Source organism: Protopterus annectens, chromosome 3.part0, assembly GCF_019279795.1.
Source record: "Protopterus annectens isolate FY-2018-M chromosome 3.part0, PAN1.0, whole genome shotgun sequence".
NCBI lineage: Eukaryota > Metazoa > Chordata > Ceratodontiformes > Protopteridae > Protopterus > Protopterus annectens.
Window position 1 is genome coordinate 1,051,449,274 of NC_056731.1, and position 21,171 is coordinate 1,051,470,444.

Here is a 21,171-nt window from a genome sequence, read left to right on the forward strand (position 1 = left end):
CGCACACTCACCCAACCCGCCTAACCCTAACTCACTTATCCCACCCCTACCCCTACAAAACACCAACATTGCACACTTACCTTACTCGCACACTCACCTAACCCGCGCCCTAACCCTAACTCACTTATCCCACCCCTACCCCTACAAAACACCAACATTGCACACTTACCTTACTCGCACACTCACCCAACCCGCGCCCTAACCCTAACTCACTTATCCCACCCCTACCCCTACTAAACACCAGCATCGCACACTTACCTTACTCGCACCCTTACCCCATCACAGCTTCTCAGCGTCGGTGTCTTCCTCCGTCGGTCTTCTGCCTCGTCGATCTTCTGGCGTCGGTGACGTGACTTTCGACATTCTCGTATCGGTTAATCCATTGTCGGTATTTTAAAGTGTCGATGAACTCAGATAGACCCATATATATATATATATATATATATATATATATATATATATATATATATATATATATATCATACTGTGTGTGTGAACACCGAATATTTTCCTAGGGAAAGTATTCGGTGGGCTGTTTCTGCGGCTTCACTATTTCCTCGACTGTGGTGCGAAGTTGACAGACCAGGTTAAGGTAAGTGTGCGAATGGACCGAGGTAAGGTGTAAGGTGAGTGTGTGATAGTTAGGGACCTTAGGGATAGGGAGAGGGTAAAGTGAGAGTGCAATAGTTAGAGACCTGGAGCATTTCTCCCCGGGCCTCCGCTGAAAACAGGTTCTGTGAAACCTAGTCGGACATTCCCGGTCAACAAATGTTAAATAAAATAAATGTTAAATAAAATAAATAAAAATATATATATATATATATATATACACACACACTCACACACACACACACACACACACACATATATATATATATATATATATATATATATATATATATATATATATATATACATATATGTATATATATATATAAAGAGAGAGATAGATATAGTTATCTGAAACCATGAATAGTTTTCTTCTGTTTGTGTACGCAGCTTGGTAGAAATTGGCATCCTGAGACAATGTAGAAATTGTGTTATTTTTTTTTTTCACAGCCATCCTCTGCAACCTCAGTAACACACTACCAAATAATACCCACAATGAACCATTTAGCCTCACCTCACAGTCTCTATACATCAAAGCTCATAAAGCAGACCACCATGCTACCCAACATTTGGGTCATAGGACTCTCCATTGTGTGAACACCCCATACCCAACTCACTTGGCTGAGCAAGGAGGGTTACGATCAGTTGCCTCGAAGGGGTTATGATCCTTGAGATAATGGATGTACTCAGATCAGTGAACCAGAAGTACCAGTGTGACTTAGTCATAGTCCATGTGGAAGCAAATGATCTGAGGTGTACCTTCCTGATCTCTACAAAGAGAGAGGTGATGGAGCTTTTGGACTATATGTCCCAGATTTGTATGAGCCTAGTATTGAACAGCATTCTACTTTCTCCAAAGATGATGCCACAATGCAAATAAAAAATAATCGGTTTGTAATATTCGGCTTTGTTTTTTTGCCATTTGAAAGTGGCTACAATATTTGCGGGACTGGATGAAAATGGTTGACAGACCATGATGCTTCACCATGGACGGTGTGCACGTAACCCTTATAGCCTTGTAGATATCATCTAAAACCTTGTCCATCCCGATAGTGCATTTTGTTAGCATTACTAACCTGATAAGCCACCTTGTACAGCTAAACCAAACCACAATAATCTAAACAGGATACTACTCAATGCTAGGAGTCTTCAAAACATCATAAAAAAAAATACACTCCCTGTAATCTCTCCTCATTCTGTAGAATGTACATGTCTGTATAGTTACTGTGACATGGAGCCACACAGAATACACTAGTACTGAAGGGCTATAATGCTTTGCACACATTTAGACCAACTACTGCACAGAAATGGACAAAAGGTGAAGGTGTCTTAATTTACATAAAATGCAAACTCTTCTCAGGGCTGGTCAAGCAGTATGATGCACTTGAGCTGGTCCATGTAGAACTCACCATAAGCAAAATCCCATATCATGTCTTTGTGTGCTATATGTCCCACTATATGACTCAGGAAACCCATACAGCTTTCTTAAATGAACTAGGGTCACTCTCCATTCATCCTGACACCATACTCGTGGGTGACTTCAACCACCCCACTATAAACTGGGAATCATACATATCCTTAAACTTTTTGCAGGCACATGATTCCTGGATTTCATCAACCCAGCTGCTCTGGACCAGCTTGTCCATATGCTTACCAGGAATTCTGACGTCCTTTAGCTGGTTTTCACCAATATTGGAAATATTGCAGCCCTCTGATTGTAACTTCCTCAATGATAAGATCATACCATAGAGCCATCTTCATTGAAATAAAAATAAATCCTAGGAAGCAAGGTAATTTTGGAGCATGTAGGAATTATACAAAGGCAAACTTCCTATGTTTAAGTGACACCCTGGCAAAATTTCAAGATCCCCCAAACCCAGGGAGCACTGATAACTATGTGGAGTCATTCAAAAAATGTATTTATAAAGCTGCATAGCAGCAGTGGTAACTATACAAAATAAGCACAGAACAAACTAAAAAAAAAAACTACACTGGTGTAATCCCAACATGAATAAGTTATGTAAAAAAAGGAAGAAAATCATGTCTAAAAATAGGAATCGTAATGAAGAGTAAGATAAAAATGTCCTCACCAAACTAAATAAATAACTCAGGGGATGAACTATGTCTACCAAATAAAAGCTGAGGTAAAAGTAGACTCCCAGGTAAAGGGCAACTGCAAGACAGTCTTCAGCTATGTTGAAAACCTCAAAAGCTATACGCAGCAATGTGAAAACCTAAGTGTAAATGGAGGCACCTATTCTGATCCAGAACATATATCAAATCATCTCGCCAATAAACGCAGCTCCAGTTTTCCACCACTTTTTCCACCAGACACCTCTCAAGAAATATCCCCATCAAAATCTCCCCCAAATTTCACTGGGGAACAGGTCCACAATGCCACCTCTATACCAAAAAATTCTGTATCAGTGAGACTTGATAATATCCCAGGATCATCCTTGATAGCATGAAACATAAAAACACTATTTGGTTTTAACCTCAAAGCAGCTTCATGTGAAGCAAATGGAGGGGGTCAGCTATTTTCCCTCTGCACAAAACCTTGCCATCCATGGAACCAGAAAACTGCCAACCATAAGCTTGACTACTCTTATATGTAAGGCATTGGAAGGAATAATCACAGACATGATAAATAACTACATAAGAAACCTTCAGACATTGGATCCAACCCAGTTTGCTTTCATTAAGGGTAGGTAATGCCTACTCAATCCAGTGGACGTCTTTTGAGAAGGTCACTAAAGCAATGGACAAATGCAAAATTGTGCATGCTGCTTACCGTGACCTGGCCAAAGCATCACATTGAATACTCAACTCAGGCATTTTAGACAAGCTCACAGAATTACGTATAAAACCCCCACAGCAACTGCTGGATAGTGAGCTCGCTCGTGCATAGAATTCAAGAAGACGAGATCGATAAATCCATCTCTGAAAAAGGCAGGTCAGCAGTTGAGTCACCCAGGGCTCTGTGCTGGGACCACTCCTTTTTGGCATTCTTTTCTCTGAAGTCAAGACCAACATGAAAGGCCTTTTGACAGACCATGTTTGCTGATGATTGCAAACTAGGATCTGTCATAGAATCCCCCAGTGGCACAGACATCCTGCAAGAAAGCCTGACATAGAATAATAAATAGTGACCATGTCATGGTATAAACCTCAGTGGCAAAAATGTATAATACTGTCTTTCCAAAAAGACATCTGTCTCGGGAAAATGCTGCATTGATAACATACCCCTAAGAGATGTTCCTGTGGTCAGAGATTTTGGAACATATGTAGTAATTAGGCCTTTGACCATCATGTGTCTAGTATAGTGAGTAAATCATTCTATATTTGGCAATTTATAAACAAGAGTCTAACATCTAGGTCAAAGATCTGATTTTTCCAATGTACTTGGCCCTCATTAGACAAATCATTGATGTCCTTTTCTGTATATTCCAGATCAAGCACTGCAACAACTGGAGCATCCACATAGGTTCCTCACAAAAACATGTACTATGTATACTGCCCAAAACACTTATCCTTGCATTCAGTCTACTGCAGACTGTTAAAACACCATTCACTGATGCATCCCTTATGGACCTGTTGCATAGCCACAAACCAAATATCATGAGAAACCCCCGATCATGGGACCTAAAACACGCCTGTAACATAAATAAATAAGACATGGAGGGACAGGAATGCACCTCACAGACTAATGCTTCTTTGAACCAGGCTTCTCATCCTTGTGAAGCAGAGATCCTCCCTGTGCTTATTCAAAAACTATATGGGTCACTACATGTTCATGCAGAAGTTTTCAGCTGGTCTGCTTTCTACATCCCTATTAAAAAGAGGAAGCTTGTAAATGCTGACCACTCACATTGAAGCTATGCCACATATAAAACAAACTATATCAAAACCTGCTAAATACATCTAGGAAGCATGGATAAACTTAAAAAGGCTCTTTTGGGATCATTAGCCTAGTAATTACCTATGACACTATAACCCTATGATTGCTGACATAATGTTGATAACCATATCCCCTTCAGTCTAATGTTGAAAGCTAGCATGCAGCAGTAATGAAAAAGAAGATACTATGAGCTATCTAAAAGGTTTAAGTAATACAGTGTTGAAAACAGTTTCAAACAGAACTTGCAATGACTGCCATGCAATCACTTTGTAGATTTGATGAATATGACATATATGTATTGTACTCTTGTATAATGTTGCACTGGCATATGATGTTATACTAATATATGATGTTGAATAGTATATTATGATGAAATGATATATAAAATTGCAGATACATATGACTGCATTGGTGTGTGGCATTTTACTATGTATGACATCACATTGGCATATGACATTGCAATGGCATATGATGGTACACTGTTGTATGATGTCGATTAGTGTAAGATGTGGAAATTGAACTGGGGATGACATTGCAGTGGTCTGTGACATTGACTGGTGCATGATGTTACACTGGTGTATGGCATTTCACAGGTGTATGAAATATTTAACAGTGTATGACATTGCAATGGTATATGACATTGCATCGGTCTATGAAATTGTAATGATGTATGCCGTTGCACTGGTTTGTGATGTTGTCTAATGTTTGACATTGCAGTGGTGTATGACATTGCAACTGTGTTTGGTGTTGCACTGGTATATAATGTTGCACTAGTGTATGACACTGTAGTGACATATGAACTTGCACTGCTGTTTGGCATTGTAACAGTATATGGTATATGGTGTATAATGTTGCACTAATGTTTGCCATGGCAGTGGTTTATGACATTGTACTGATACTGTTTTTCAGGATTTTAAGCAGTGACAGTATGACAAGTAGTGCAGAGCTGGAAATGAATTGTACATTCTGCAGAGTTTGAGTGTTTGGCCTCTGAGTGCACTGAAGTTATACATCAAGCAGTGGTGCAGAATGAGCAATGGCAGATATGACTCAGTCTGTAGTGGTTGTACAGTGTCAGCTGTGGTGCGTTTATCCTGTCAACTGCAGCTGTGGGTAGTTTGCACACCACACTTAAGCCATTCCTGTGTGGCAACAAGGTAGGCAGGAAGCAGGAAGTTCATGTGGTGCAGTTTGTGCAGATTAGTGGACCATTAACAGTCCCACCTAAAAAAAAAAAACAAAGAAACTGACATTATACATCTCCTTCTTTTACCTGTCCTATATTGTAGGGTATGAGATTAAGGAGCAAAGGGCCCACTCTCAAGCTGGCACCAATGAATATGGTCCTCACTGAAGTCCCATCACAGCTGTGAATAGCTTGCAATTATCTATTATCAGAATAAAATAACCATACGGGTACAGGAATATAGCAACATCATTTGTTATGTGAGTACCTAAGTTATGATACAAGACTGATTTTTCATAGGTTTGTAGGTTCATAGGTACATACCAGGATATTGATATTAAGAATCCTATCCTTATAATCCCATGGCAATTTTTACCCATTTTTGTGCATGAATAACCCTGAGTTGGGCAGAACAAGGAATGTTAGAACATTTTCTTATTGCCCTTATTCATGAGGGACATGGGCACTAAATCAGGGATGAATTTGTGGTCTCCCATCCATCTGTCCACTTTCTATTTGAATAGAGTAAGACAAGTACTTTGCTTTATGTGTGGTGGAAGATAGTTCAAGGAAGCACTATTCTCTGTTATACATACCTCTTCCTCCATCATTGCCTATTTATGTTGCAAAATGGACTAAGATGCATTAAGCACATGTTCACACATCCATTGGACTTGCAGATGTGTAACAGGTTTGATAGGGTAGAAACTGTTAGGGCTCTATATGTGAGGCAGATATCACTTCTTTGAAGTGTGTAAGATACAAAAAGAGGCACAAGACTTTGAGATGGTCTGCATAGCTATTATGGTTCATGTCCTTAACTTTTTAGTGACAAAGCACTGCAGACGCCTCAGCTGTGGCAGGTTTTTAGACAGATACATCCCAAAAGAGAAATTATCCTAGGTGATCAGCCTGATGAGAGTCAAGCATAGTGGAATGATTACATCACTAGATCTGGATGCCATGCCCTTTGATATATGCTGGGCTATGAATGGGTACTTACTTGCAATAGAGGATATGAGGCTGTCAAGAGACAGTTCATTGTCAAATAAGTTTCCAGGTCTTTCACTATTAATAGTCAACTTTCAGGGCTGTGTTGTCAATGTAATAGTTATAAATGATGCCATGCTTGCTGAACAAATCTATTGTACATTTATTGGCATTTAATTTTACTCCATGGTTTGGACACCAGATATTTGTTTGGGAAAGGCTCTCACTTGAAGGATCTCAATGCCCTCTGTGAAGTTTATGATGTCACTGAGTTTACAATCATCTGCAAACTTGATCAGCCATAAACCCATAGCATTTGCTTTGAGAAATACATGCCAGAAAGAAATAGTTCAATGACTGATCTCTGTTGTGCACTTCAAGGAAATCAAGCTGTCTACCATTAATTTCTTGGGATCTTTTTGTAAGTCAATTTGCATTCCAGTTGGTAACATAGGAGTTTACATTTAGCTGGCAGAGTTTATGATACCTGAGTGTGGAATGGTTTGATAACTATTGTGAGGTCTATATATGTGGCATGTACTGATTTTCCCATGTTCATACCTTCTCAAAGACCAGGTTGAGTAGGCAACATTTGCCTTTGATGACTCTGGACTTGCTTGGATTGAGAAGTTTGCAGTTTTCCTATATAATTATTTATTAATTCCATAATAATCCTTTCTATGGCCTTGCAAATGCGTCTTGTCAGGTTTATGGGTCTATAATTATCCCAGCCCATTGCAACCCCGGGGTCATCAGTTTGGAAGGGGATTTTAAATTTAGGCTGATCATAAATAAGTCTGACCAAATTTTGCTTAGCATAATCTCTGATAAGTGAAGTATTAGAATATGCTTTCTGATTCAGTGTTACTGTGAATGTGACTGATTTGATGTCCGATTTGATCAGGGAGGAAATTACAATTGCTAAGTAGCAAAGATGTCCCATACTGGTAAGCACCAAGTCCAAGATTTTACTGTCCCTGGTTGGGGAGAGAGAGTTTGCACTGACAAAGTCAAGAAATTTCTGGACATACAGATTTGAGGAGGTATAGGTTTCCCAGCTGATGGTGAGATAATTGAAGTCTCCCAGGAGAATGGTATTTGGCTTAACGCACATGGATCCAATACTAGTTAAAGTAGGAGGTATAGACTGAAGGGGGATAGAGGAGATCCAATAGTTAGCTATGACAGAGAGTCCAGTAGTTAGCAATGATATGATAAGGGGTTTTATTGAAAATAAGTTGGGCATGGAGGAGTACTTGGTCATTATCTTATCTAACAAGTCTGGAAGATAAGTTTTTTAAAGTATATAATAGCAACACTATATCTTTCAGTGCCTTCATCTAGTGCAATGGGCCTGAATGTGTGGTAGGCACAAAATCCCTGCATTGATAAAGTGCTCTCACTGATCTTGAAACAGGTCTCCATGACAATACATATATCAATGTTTTACAGGGTAAGAAGTGCTTGTAGGAGTGGAGATTATTGTTAAGGCTACTGGCACTGATTTGTAGTACCTCTATGTTATCCAGATGCTGTTTTGTTATGTTGCAAGAGTTAGAAAACTGGCATTGAGTAAAAAAGGCACTATGGAGGTGGGCAAGTATTTAGCTAATATAAAAAAAGCCTTTGGGAGAAAGGCGCAAGCCATCCCTGGCAAAGAAGTGTACATTGTCTATTATTTCCTACCAGGCTGATATATATATATATATATATATATATATATATATATATATATATATATATATATATGGGTCTATATGACTTGGTCGACAGTTCATATGATCGACTGTTTATTTGGTCGACAGTTCATTTGATCGACAACCATTTTTGGTGGGGGCTTCGCCCCACACCCCTAATGTGGGGCTGTGCCCCACACCCCTAACTATATATATCAACTCCAGGGTCACACAACATTGGGGAAGGGGGCAAATGCTTGTCGATCAAATGAACTGTCGACCAAATAAACAGTCGATCATATGAACTGTCGACCAAGTCATATAGACCCATATATATATATATATATATATATATATATATATATATATATTGTACTTCTTGAATGACACCAGAAGCTATGCAAATAGGTGAAGTTAATAATCTTTTGTTCATAGTATGGTATCATTATTGGTGATGGTAGAACACTACTCAAAGCTAGAGTCATACCTGCCTTGGATGCATATTCCTAGAGCTCCATCATGTCTCTCTTCATATAGTCCAGGGAGATACATCTCATGGTATTTACATCCACATGCAATTTGAAAGTGTCTTATGTGTACCTGTGTCTTATGTGAATGCATATGTGGTGTGGCGAATCGTGAGACATGACAGGCAACTGACTGTGACCCTTTCCTTGGACAGCCTGGTGAGTGGCATAGTGGTGTGTCTCACTATGGAGACATTTAAGACTAGGATATTTGATTGAGCAGAGAGATGCCTTATGGGCTTTTGACTTGAGACGCTATGACTCTTAGATGTTTCTGATTGGCTGCTGTCTGTGTTGTATGGTTTTGAAGTAAGAAAATATTAAAACTAATGCACTGGCCAATGGTAAATATCACACCTTATACAGCAATCAGAGACTTAGAAATGGCTAGTGTCTTCCTCTACTCTCACTAGAGTACAAACCAAGACCATTCTTAGTCATATTATAATCAATACCAAAAATAAATGCAGGGCTATCACAGTATCTCAGTAAGAAATCAAAATACACTCATCCCTGGTGTTTCAAGACTGCTAGTTTGTCAAGTCTAGTGTATAATTATCCTTATCAGTAGTGCGGTTGCTTAGCATTGAGCAACTGAGCAAAGGATCAAAAGGCCATTAAAGTCAGAAAAAGTAAAGATACGCATATGAGCCCATTGTCCACACCATTGCACAAACATATTTCTGTAGGTCATTAGTGTTGGCATCTACTGTTATTACACAGACCAGACAGACATAATAGCAAAAGATTGGCAAATGTTTTATAGTGATGATGAATTATCATCAAGGCTACATAGGACATTTCATTTTTAAGAGAAATCCCAACATAACAAGTATATTTCAATAACAATTTGAGAAGATGTCAAAAGGAAAGTAGGTATCTATAAACATGGCAGAGCTATTGGAAAAGGAATATTAAAAATAAGTGACATTTTGATTACTGCTCCAATAGCAAAGTGCTCTTCTTGTCTCACATTTTACATCAGAAAAATGAAAATCAGTTGAAAACTAGGATAAATGAGAACCAGTATGACATTGATAAATAAGATGACAATAATGCGTTAAGCAAACATTGCAGATTATGTGCATTTTTTTAAGAATTTTACGTTTTCTGTGCAAGTCAAGGTGATACCACCATCTGGGGTGTGTCCCAGGAAAAAATATGAATATCATAAACTGCTGTGGCAATTATACTTAAATTCCTTGGTTAAACCAGGTCTAAATGATCAAGTTTCTATAGCAAGTGCTGTTAAAATAATGGGCAACCAAATTATAATTTTCACGTAGTACTGAGCACTGACATTGTGTGTTTTATATGGCTCTGTACATATTTATTTAAAAAAATTGTTTAAATATAATTTATGGAATACTTTTTGTGATTTATTTTTTTAAATGTGTCACATGATTGGGTTAGTCTATATTTAAGGAAATGGAATTTGGAAGTTTTTAGATCTGATGAATTAATTGTTCAGAAAAAAGTGTTTAACTGGCTCATTAAAATTTTAGACTTTCCTACAGACTTTGGACCATCGCTCATAGGTCAATAGGTAAGTACAAGGTTAGCTGCTCTTGCAGGCCATTTTAAGTCTAGGCATTTTCCCTTTTTTTGCTTGACTTTACCCATTCCATGGTTGATAATTACACATAACCCATAATAAGACTAACTGGGGTCATACAACAGATAAGTTGAGGGGACCCATGCACTGGGTAAAGCATTTAGGAGATGCAACCATCCATTAGTAGTACAGGAGGCAGTCCTGGGGTAAGTTTTCGATTTCTCATCCACAGATCAAAGTTATGCTTGAATATGGACAGAGATGACCTTTGTTTTATGTGGATGGAAAGTGTATTCCAGAGCACTGATATTCTCTGCGAGATATACCTGTCCCTCCAAACCCTTCTGTTGATGTTGCAGAAGAGGCTTAGGTCACTAGACTAAGTATTGCTGATGCCATTTGACTTGCTTATGTGCAGTAAAAGTTTCAGTATTAAGGTAGAGGATGCCTTGTATGCCAGATACAGGTCTCCGCTTAGCAGAATGTTGGTATCCAACAGACCGCTAACAGGTCACCACTTGGCAGTCTGTTGGCTACCAAGTATAGTAACAGGGCTTTAATTCAGTCCATGTAGGACATTTGTTTGTTTGTTTTGAGGTGGCACCCCTATTTCCTGTGTTATTCCATTTAGTTACTTGTGAAAAATGTTATAATTTCTATGGATATTATGCAGAAACACAGCTTTTGCTAGTGGCCTTCAGGGAACATCTGCTTGCTGTATGAATTAGTGCACTGAAATGGATGTCAGGACTGACCTTTTGAGTCTCACTCTACTTTTTTCCCAATGTGAGCTTCCAGAGAATCATTTTTCATGCACATAGAAATATTGTTAAGATCAGAGGCCCAGTTGTCATCCTCTATATTATTTGAATGAGAACTTGCAATAAAGCTTACTAAGAGGAATAGCAAAAGCTAAGAAATAGAAATAAGTAAAGAAAAAAAAAAGAGGAATGGAAAATAAATGTCATGGAATATGAGCAAAGAATAATACTTACATACTTAGTACAAGGTTGGACTGAGGAATACTGTCATTTTATGCCTCTGTGCCTTTGTAAACATTAGTACTGCAAGGATATCACAGAAAAGAAAACAGCAAAAGCATGGCGTAAAGGAACATCCATCACAAACACAGTTACTTCTCTGAATCACTTTACTGACTTGCCATGGATATGCCTAGTATATCTCATCACTCTATTAGTGATCATATACAAGCATTTGTGTTAATGTAATTTGCAAACTGCTGAGTTGCCATGGTGTAACATGTTTTGCTTAATCTAGTGTAATGCAGTGTGGTGCAATGCTTTATAGGATATCCCTGTATCAAAATGATTATTAACAGATTAAATTCATAGAAAAGTCAGTTTCACAGTTCTATACTGAAATAGTGAGACCCAAATTGTCAAATCTCAAAACACTAAAAAGAGAACTGCTGTCATATCCTGAATCTAAGGTAAGGAATATACATGAGCTAATGTATATGGGTTTGAGTCTCACAAAGGATAACTGGCTAGGCTTAAAATGGGTCACAGGGACAGTTAGCCTAGAACTAAACTATGAACCTATGAACTATAATGAAGTACATTAGTAACACGTGGAGAGAGATGAACATTTTTCAGCTCAAATGTAAAACGTGTATTTGGATAAGCAATTCGCAAAGAAACAATGGGAGGATATATGTATGTCTCCCAAATATGCAACAAAACCTCGAAGATTTAGTATTTTTGCTTGGAAATGTTTACATAGATATTTTTATACCCCAAGCAGACTCCAGAAAATTTTTCCTCAGGTAGACAGCAAATGTTGGAGGTAAGAAGGGGATGAAAGAAATACTTGGGAACATATTTTCTGGGAGTGCGGTGGGTTGGCAGGCTTTAAGGATTCCCTGTGGGATGCACTGTCAGAGATGCTGGATGAGCAGAGTTGTGTGACATGGGAGATGATTTTTCTGAGCTATGATACAGAATTGGAATTGCCTAGACATGGTAAGGCCTTGCTGTGTCTAATTATGATGGCTGTCAAAAAAACAATTACTAGAAAATGGAAATCAAAATCTAAACCAATTATACTAGAAGGAGTGTATATAGTAACAGAGATAAAACAACTGGAATTGAGTTCTTCAGAAAAGGGTAGGAGCAAACTACAAAGGAAAAAAATGTAAACTGTGGCAACAATACATACAATTTATTTGTTTATTTATTTTATTTACATCTGTTGACCGGGAGTGTCCAACTGGACGTAGGTCCATTTTCAGCTAAGGCCCGGGGAGAAAAGCTCCACATTTAAAATAGACAGACAGTAGTTCCATTGGATTTACATAGCGATTAACAATTTGATTAACATAGCATTTAATTACAGGGGAGGAATGAGGTTTACAAGAAGGCAGGACTTAAATGAGCTATGTAATGTTTGACCGAAAATGATTAGGTAGATTATAAGTAATGTATAATGTTTTGAAACTGGGAATGTGTCGGTATGGCTTCTGATGTAAAATGCTTGCACCTAGGGTCGTGTTGGTGTGGTTTGTTTTCTTTTATATAAATGTATGATTGTTTATGTCATAAGCGATGGTTTAACAAAGATGTTTCTTTAAAAAAAGGGGGCAGGAACCAAATAATTTATGCTTAGGTTATATGATATATAGCAAAATATGTAAAGTAAAATGTTTGTTAATGTTAATTTGTAAATACAGTTTGATTATTTTTGTATAAATATAACTTTGCCTGTGTCACAAGTGATAACTCAATAAGAGTGTTTAAAAAAAATGTAAGATGTGTATGTTAAGACATTTTATTTCAAAAACATACATTTTTTGTCCTATTTATAACTCAAAAACATATTACATGAACTAATCAAACTTAAGTAGCACAGCTCCCTATCATATGGCCAGGACTATATCATAGACCAAAAACTGTATAATGTTTTGTGTGATTCATGTAATAATAAATGTATAACGTCATTGCTATATATTTATAGAGATTTTTCAGGAGGGCATGCACTCCTGTACCCTCTAAATGGGGGGAGGGGGTGGTCTCCTACACTATTATTACTTGTATACACTGTTTCTGAGATCTTTGGACCTTGAAGAAGAGGGATACTGTGATTTTCATGAATTTTTAAGTTATTATATATTTTCTAGTAATTCCACTTAAATTTACAGTACTTAGGATCCTAGTTACAGTTTTCAAACAAACAATACAAACCAGGGGCACTCATAGTAGAAGTGAGGGGTTTGGAGTTTTTAAAAGAATAGTAGCTTATAAACAGAGAAATATGTATAAAATATATGAAATTAATAGTTAAGTATATGGGAAAAGACATAATTGGCCGTAAGTTAGAAGTAAAAATTTTGAAAATGAACTTGTTTGATTTAATTCACATGCCAGCTTTTGGACATACAGGAAAGGTGTGCTAAAATATTAGAAATGAAGATGAAAAACTGATAAAATTCATTAACAGAAGAAAATTAAAAAAAAAAAAAAAAAAAGATGAACTGGACAACAGCCATATGTTCACATGCAAAGCTAGCAAGAATGTTAATAATATGGTAATAAAAAAATATTCAAGTAGTAAATGTCATGAATGTCAGTAAAGGTAATACTATTCACATGTGCACTACTTTAACTCAGAATTGATTTTAATTAATAAAAAAAGTGAGACATTCCACTTCAGGAATGTTCAAATAGAGATGGGTGTATTTACGCTAAAGAATTTCCATGATCACCTATAGCTGTAAAATGTATAACTATTTCCAAGAAAAAAATATTCATTGTCTAATAATTTGATAAAGGTCAATGAAGTCAGGAGTTTTTCCTCCACAAAAAGAAACAAGGGATGAATATGCAAGTACGTGAATATTATTCTGAATTTAGCAGACCACCTTCTTAAACAGAGTAAAATTCAGCTGCTAAGCAAAAAGCTAAATTTTGGTGTGGGTGATTTTTCTTTTTTTCATTCATATTTTGTTATAAATCTTAATTAAGAAAAGTGATGATCAGAAGAATAATCACTGTTTGCCAGATAAACCCTTATTCCACAGAATATCAGCATTCATTCTACCTTGTTGTTCCAAATTATTTTTAAACCTATGTAAAAGTAGTGGTGGGAAAGAAAGTTCAATAAATATCATTAATCTGATAATTTTATAAAGGTTGAGCAGTTGGCATTCAGGAATAATAAAAATGGTGATAAAATAATACAGATTCCATATAAAGGTATCTAGACAGTTAATGTACTTATCTTGGAGGGACAGAATTAACTGCAGCTTTGTGGATTGGCAATCACAGCACATCTGATTCCACCTCTATATGCCCATTGTTACGCCATTTTTTAACATTCTGCCAATAGTTTTGAACCTTGTATTAAGATGCTCTTCAACTTTATTGACTTATTTTTTGTTGTTACTGACTTTTTGCAATGTTCACTGGATGCATTCATCACTTATATAAGGCAGAGTTCCAAGCTGCTAAATGTTAGCTAAGAATTTATTAAGGGAAGTGCAGTGTTTTTAGATTTTGTTATTTATAAAAGTACTGATAACAAGATGTGTGGTTCTCTGTACAGAAAAGCAATAGATGCTTATAAAAATACTGAGTTTTTTAAAGAGCTGATATCCCTTATACAAACAGAACTGCATGACTAAAGCTTTGTTTTTGAGAGCAATGACAAATGCTTTAGATGAAGCTATTTTAAATATACAGCCAGATAAATGTTATCCTGATGAATCTATTAAAGGTACTGTTAGAAAGCATGTATAATGAAACAAGAATATGAGTAATCATTTTCTATAACTTAAAAAATAAAATGCAGTGTTGAGCCTTTAAGAAGAAAAGACATGGGGATTCTTCAGTGTGCATGTTTTGGATTTATGCATCAGTTAACAAGTATGTTGAAAGATTATTAAATCAGTCTTAAATGTTATATTTAGTAAACAAAGGTCAAAAATGTTTTGTGAGATAAGCTGATAATGTCATAGGAGAGCTGCTCAACCAAACACTATTTTAAGTAATGGAGGAGTTACTAAACAGCAGAACCTTGAGAATTCACATTTTTTGCTACTGTTTTCTTGCCCGTTGCCTGTAGAACACAATGTTCACCACCATCAGCTGATCACCTAATTAATGCCTGGATGAGGGATGATCACGGCAACAAACAAGACAGCTATCAAGGAATTCTCTACTACCCTTACCATCATACACATGCTTTATTTTGTATTCCATAAACCGGCCATGCAGTGGACATTAGAGTGACTCTGTCTCTTATTTTCCCAAGCAATGCAAGCTAACATGATAGTCCTTGCCCACATCCCAGGATGCACCACAGATAACTCTTCAGCTTCTAAAAGGATGATCATGCATTATGCATGTTTTCCTGACTGCATACAGCTTTTTCACTCCCAGTGTAGAGGTAAGGAGACTCTGCCCCTTCATTGCTCTCTCACTCTTACAGCTCTGTTATGCACCTGAGACATTAATCTAACCTGTGCTACCTCGGTCATAGTCAGGGATTTATCCCTTTACATTATGTGAGCTAGCTCAGAGAGGTGACATTGTTAAGCAAGATATGTTTAAATGTAGCAACTACAGCACATGTTGCATTATAGATGTTGCTGATAGAGTTACAGATCCAGAAACTGGCAGATGCTATGTTTTTAATTATTTGTCTCATTGTAGAATATGACATTAATTTTACATTGCTATATGTGAATATAATAAGAAAAGAAGCCTCTGTGAAAGGACTGAAGCACATTGCTGCTGTCAGAAAATGTAATGTAAGTAATGCATTAGTAAAGCATCACTCGGGATGCTTTGTGAAGAGTAATTTTAAATCTTGGGTATCACATAGGCTGCAGAAAGCTCAATGTGTGGTGGGTTTAAAAAATTAATATCTGCAGGCAGAATGTGAATGGCAGTTATGCCCAGATGCATGCTGAGGAATGGCATTGAATGATAATACATGCATTAAACCATCAAGAAAGGTGAAGAAGAAGATGGATTTTAACAACGCTATCATGAGTTACTAAAATATGGGATGAAAAAGCTGACAGAAACTGCATTTTTATACACAGCTTTTTAAATTTCTGAAAAATGCTCGCAATGTATTTGATATGTGATTTTAATAAGGTAATTTCTATCTATATTTTATTTTATTGTAATTCCACTGTGAGTATTTTTTTTTTTCAGACTGGCAAGTTAATTGCTACCCTCATATGTTCCACCATGATATTTCTGCTACAAATTCCCACTATGTTTTGTAGCTTCATTGGGGTACTTGTTGGTATGGGCTAGTGTTACCAATATCTTTGGATAACCATTGGTAAAGATGAGCTGCATGGGAATAACAAGCCCTGGAGACAACATCACAGTGTACAGAGTCTTGCGTTACTTAGTTTTACCACTACACTGCAATCTGCCATCATCACAATGAATAAGACAATTTCACACCATGAGGAATTCCTACCAGAGTAACCCTTATGTGCCGAAGGAGAGAGGCATCTCCAAGCTTGCTCACTTGCCATAGTTTGGCATATGCTTTTATAGATGACCACCTTCAGAATGGTTGACATCCCATGCTTACAGTAGTCGCATCATCCCTAGCCATCCCAAATTCCCAGTCTGACCCTTGCCACTTCCACATCCAACCAGCTTTAACAAGCACTAAAGTCACAAATCAAACTCTGGGTCTCTGGGCTGTACTCAGAGCTTTATCCTTTATGGCAATGGAGCCGGGCCATTTAGAGCATTTAAATGAACATGAATAAATATGAATTTAGCTGAAAAAGGACAAGTATTCTTAAAAAATTGTTCTATATTCTTAACAAATTATTTATCATTCTGTCTATAATCCATATATCGTATGTACTCAATCTTTGATAGTAGTGCATGTATTTTTCGAGTGTATTAACCATTTTAAATGTCTTTTATTGTAAAAGGAAGAAATGTCAGTGTACCATCATGTCATAAAGGGATGAAGTGCAAACTATAGTCCAGGTGACCTGCATTAAACCAGCAGCACAGGTATCTGAGGAACTGACTGGGGGGGGGGGGGGGGTGATGTGCCTAAGTGGATGGCATCAAATCATTCATTCTCAGAGGAGAGAGACAGCTTGGTCTTTTGGAATGGTAACATCGAACCATGGCTGAGTACACTGGCTACTTGACGTGTACAAAGCCATAATGTCTTGTGCTGTGATGGGGAAGAAATCTACTGCTATGCCAGTGAAACATAAGATATAATCAGTAGAATGAATGGTTTCTCTCTCTAACTATGTAGTAATTGTAAACTTGAAAGAGTATAAGAGAGGGAAGTATAGGCCACTCCATAGTATCTGCAGCTAGCTCATTACCTACTGCATGACTCTAACTGCTTGTCTAACTACTGGGCCATTAAGACTTTCTTGTCAGAAACAAATTCACCCTAGGGCTCTCATCTAGACATGGATGTCTGTGGCCTGGCTCTATAGAACAAATGGGCTAATTAATTGCAGGTGATAAATATACTTATCAGAGATCCTGTGGAGGTGGGAGGAATAGGTTTTTGGGAGAGGGAGGAATAAAAACGATAGGTGTCTAAAGAGCACCTAGGCTTGCATCTGGCACTTTCCGTGCAAGACTTTATATGTGGTGATTTGACTTTGATAAATAACACTTTGACATTGGCTACATTTCTGTGTGATGACCTGGTGGGTTGCATTTTATTTTGCTTAAGACATAATGTCAGCAGTCAGGAACATGCTTTATTGGTAAATGAAGAGACTGCACAGGCTTATAGATGGAATGTGTATATTTTCTTTATGAATGTTCAATGTTGGAGTAAGTAGAAATAAGTAAGAGGATATATGTAGAGACATTCGAGTTTGACCCCTTTCAGAAAACACATGTAATCTTTAACAGGTCATTGTTCTCAGTTGCTGACTTTATGCCGATGACTATACAAAATCCATTCATCTAATTTGCAGGACTCAGAGGAACCACTCCCCGTTCTCATGGCCAACAGTATTGCACAGTTCTGATCACTTTAAAAGACTAATTCCAGTTTGTGATTTTGTAATAAGTAACAAAGGTGAGCGAGTCGTATTCACTGCATGAAAATAAACATTAAAAACACTAAAATTATACATGTTTTATCTTTAAACGGGTACAAGAGATGCACTTTTCACTATACAGCAGACCTCTGTACAGTGCAGGTATAATGACATCTAGATTTCAGGTACATATCTTTAAGTAAGGTGATCAATATGACAGATTTATAGCTATAATAACTGCCAGCGGTAGGGTTTATGTAAGGATTCACTCCTGACTGGCCATATTTAATCCTAAGGTTAAAACCTAAGAGTTCTAATACAAGGGTCATGATGCCATTAACAAGGGATTAAACAAACAACAGTGCAGGCAAGCAGTATAAAAGTAAAATCAAAGTATCAACATGTCAGAGAAAGTGTAGAACAAGACATTTTTTTACACTGGAAAGACTTTGAATGAAATAAGCTATGGATTTCATAAAAATATTAGTTCTTTCAAATGACTCAGTCTCATATTACATTTAATATAACCTACTTTTAAATATATTGCTTTGTACTAAATTCTACGAATATATTAGTCTGAGATATTTACATCATGAATAAGGTAGATGGTGCATATGGCTACATAACAGAAGATATGAAAACAAGCAAATGAGACTGCAACTCTGAGAAAAAAAAAAAAAAAACTCTTTGTTTCCAGTCTGCCAAAGTGTAGTATGATTCTATGCAGCTGCATTTTTACCTCACCACAAATTTTGTTAAATGTATGACATATTTCCTGAAAGGAAATAAGCCTATGTTTTAGAAGAATTTGCTACATTGTTATGCTGCATTTTATATTAACTTTGGCACTTTCCATCACTGGAAAGTCGTGGTCTATTTTCCTTGTTTAGTATTTGTAATGGCAGCCGCATCATTCATACGCAAGGTTATTACAGTCTAATATCTAATATTATTTGGAAGTAACTATGTTCATGTACTGAAGTGCCACAATGGTCCATTTGACAAACAGGAACTGCAGTAGCCATTACAAGCTAAAGTCTAATATTTCTTCAGACCTGTCTGTTTCAGTTAGTACCACTGCATGCATTACAAGAGGGTCAGAGTTAGGAGCAGTATTAATCATGTGATACGCTTTCTCAGTCCTCTCTGTAACACTGCAACTGCACCCTCTCACAGAATAACTTCATTCCAGAGCCTTTGATTCTTGAAATCTATTACCTGTCAGAAGCTAATGTATGCATTAAAACTCTGGGGTGGTCCATTAGTCAACTGTTGTCTTAAATGTTCTTCAGGTCAAGCTTCATGTCAGGTTTGTGCATCACTGAATTTTAAATTATAAAATACTACCCATAGTTCAAATAGTTCAGATTTCTGATTGCAATATTAAATGTAGTGTATACGCTCGTGAAACAGCACACTGAAATAACCTCTTGTGTCTCCTAATTATGCAAAATAGTCATGTATAATCTTCAAACGGAACATCAGCAAATCCTGAGTGCATAACAGTATAATAGCAGTCAATACTGCAGATGAAATAGATCATCTTTACATTAAAATAAAAGGAATCTATGCAGCAGAGAAACTGCTGAGAGAATTAGGACATACAAACTAGTAATGCATTTAGATGAAATGTGCTTGAATGTGAGTTGAATGGAGCAGCTGCTGGTGGTATAAAGAATTGAGACAATCCTTCTAATTTGAGCTCATCTCAGTATGCCATTGCTGACAGGGAAGAGAATGTATATAAAATATGTGAATTTTTAAGTTCTGCACAGTGCTTCGTTCCTGTACTTAAAGAAAAGAGGAGGTCAACTTGACATAGAAAGATGTTCAGATACTATAACATCTGTTTTTATCAGTATTGTATACTTCAATGTAAGTTCACAACTGCTAAGTGAATTACAAGTCACAAAAATCAAAGAAATATCAGACAAAGATGGGTAAGTTAGACAGTGCTGAGAAGAGGAACATAGGAATTATTCACATTACATGTTATCCATCCACTGAGCAAGAACTACAGAATGCAAAATGTCAAGCAGACTTTGGGTTATATTAAGTGGGCTTGTGATGTTTGACAGCAAAGGTGAAGTAGTAATTCTGCCTCATAATTGGTGACTAAGCTAGATGATTTTAAAATAATGCATATAGTTGTGAGAAGATGACAGCATTAACATAAAGGGGAGAGACAGCATATCATTATGAATTAAGAATCCAAAACAGCAATAGAATACCCTTCCATAAGCATGCTGTTTTTGACCCAAATTATGTTTCAATGAGGAAAAGATGGACTAGTCAATCACACAGCCTCTGTTCACTGCATGAAGTAAACTAGACTGAAGGGATGACATATCCCTGCAAGAAAAGTGTTGTGAGAAGACATTAAAATTAAAACGCATAGTTCAGAAATGAAAAAAAGCTAAGGCAGAGCTGAATAATCTTAACCTTGCAGAAGAGAGAGAAAATGAAAGAACAAGACAGCCAGGGAGATTGAATTCTATAGTAGCCACTGAGAAAACATGCAAAATATTCAGAAGCTAACTGCATGATAGGTTCTTCTTTATACAGATGTGTTGTTTATAAATGTATATAAACATTCCTACATTTATTAGAAGAATTTTAATATGCATACATGTATAATATATTTATATTCAATATATTCGTTCATATAGTGAGTATTAAAAGACTGTGACAGGGAAATAATTCTTCCAAG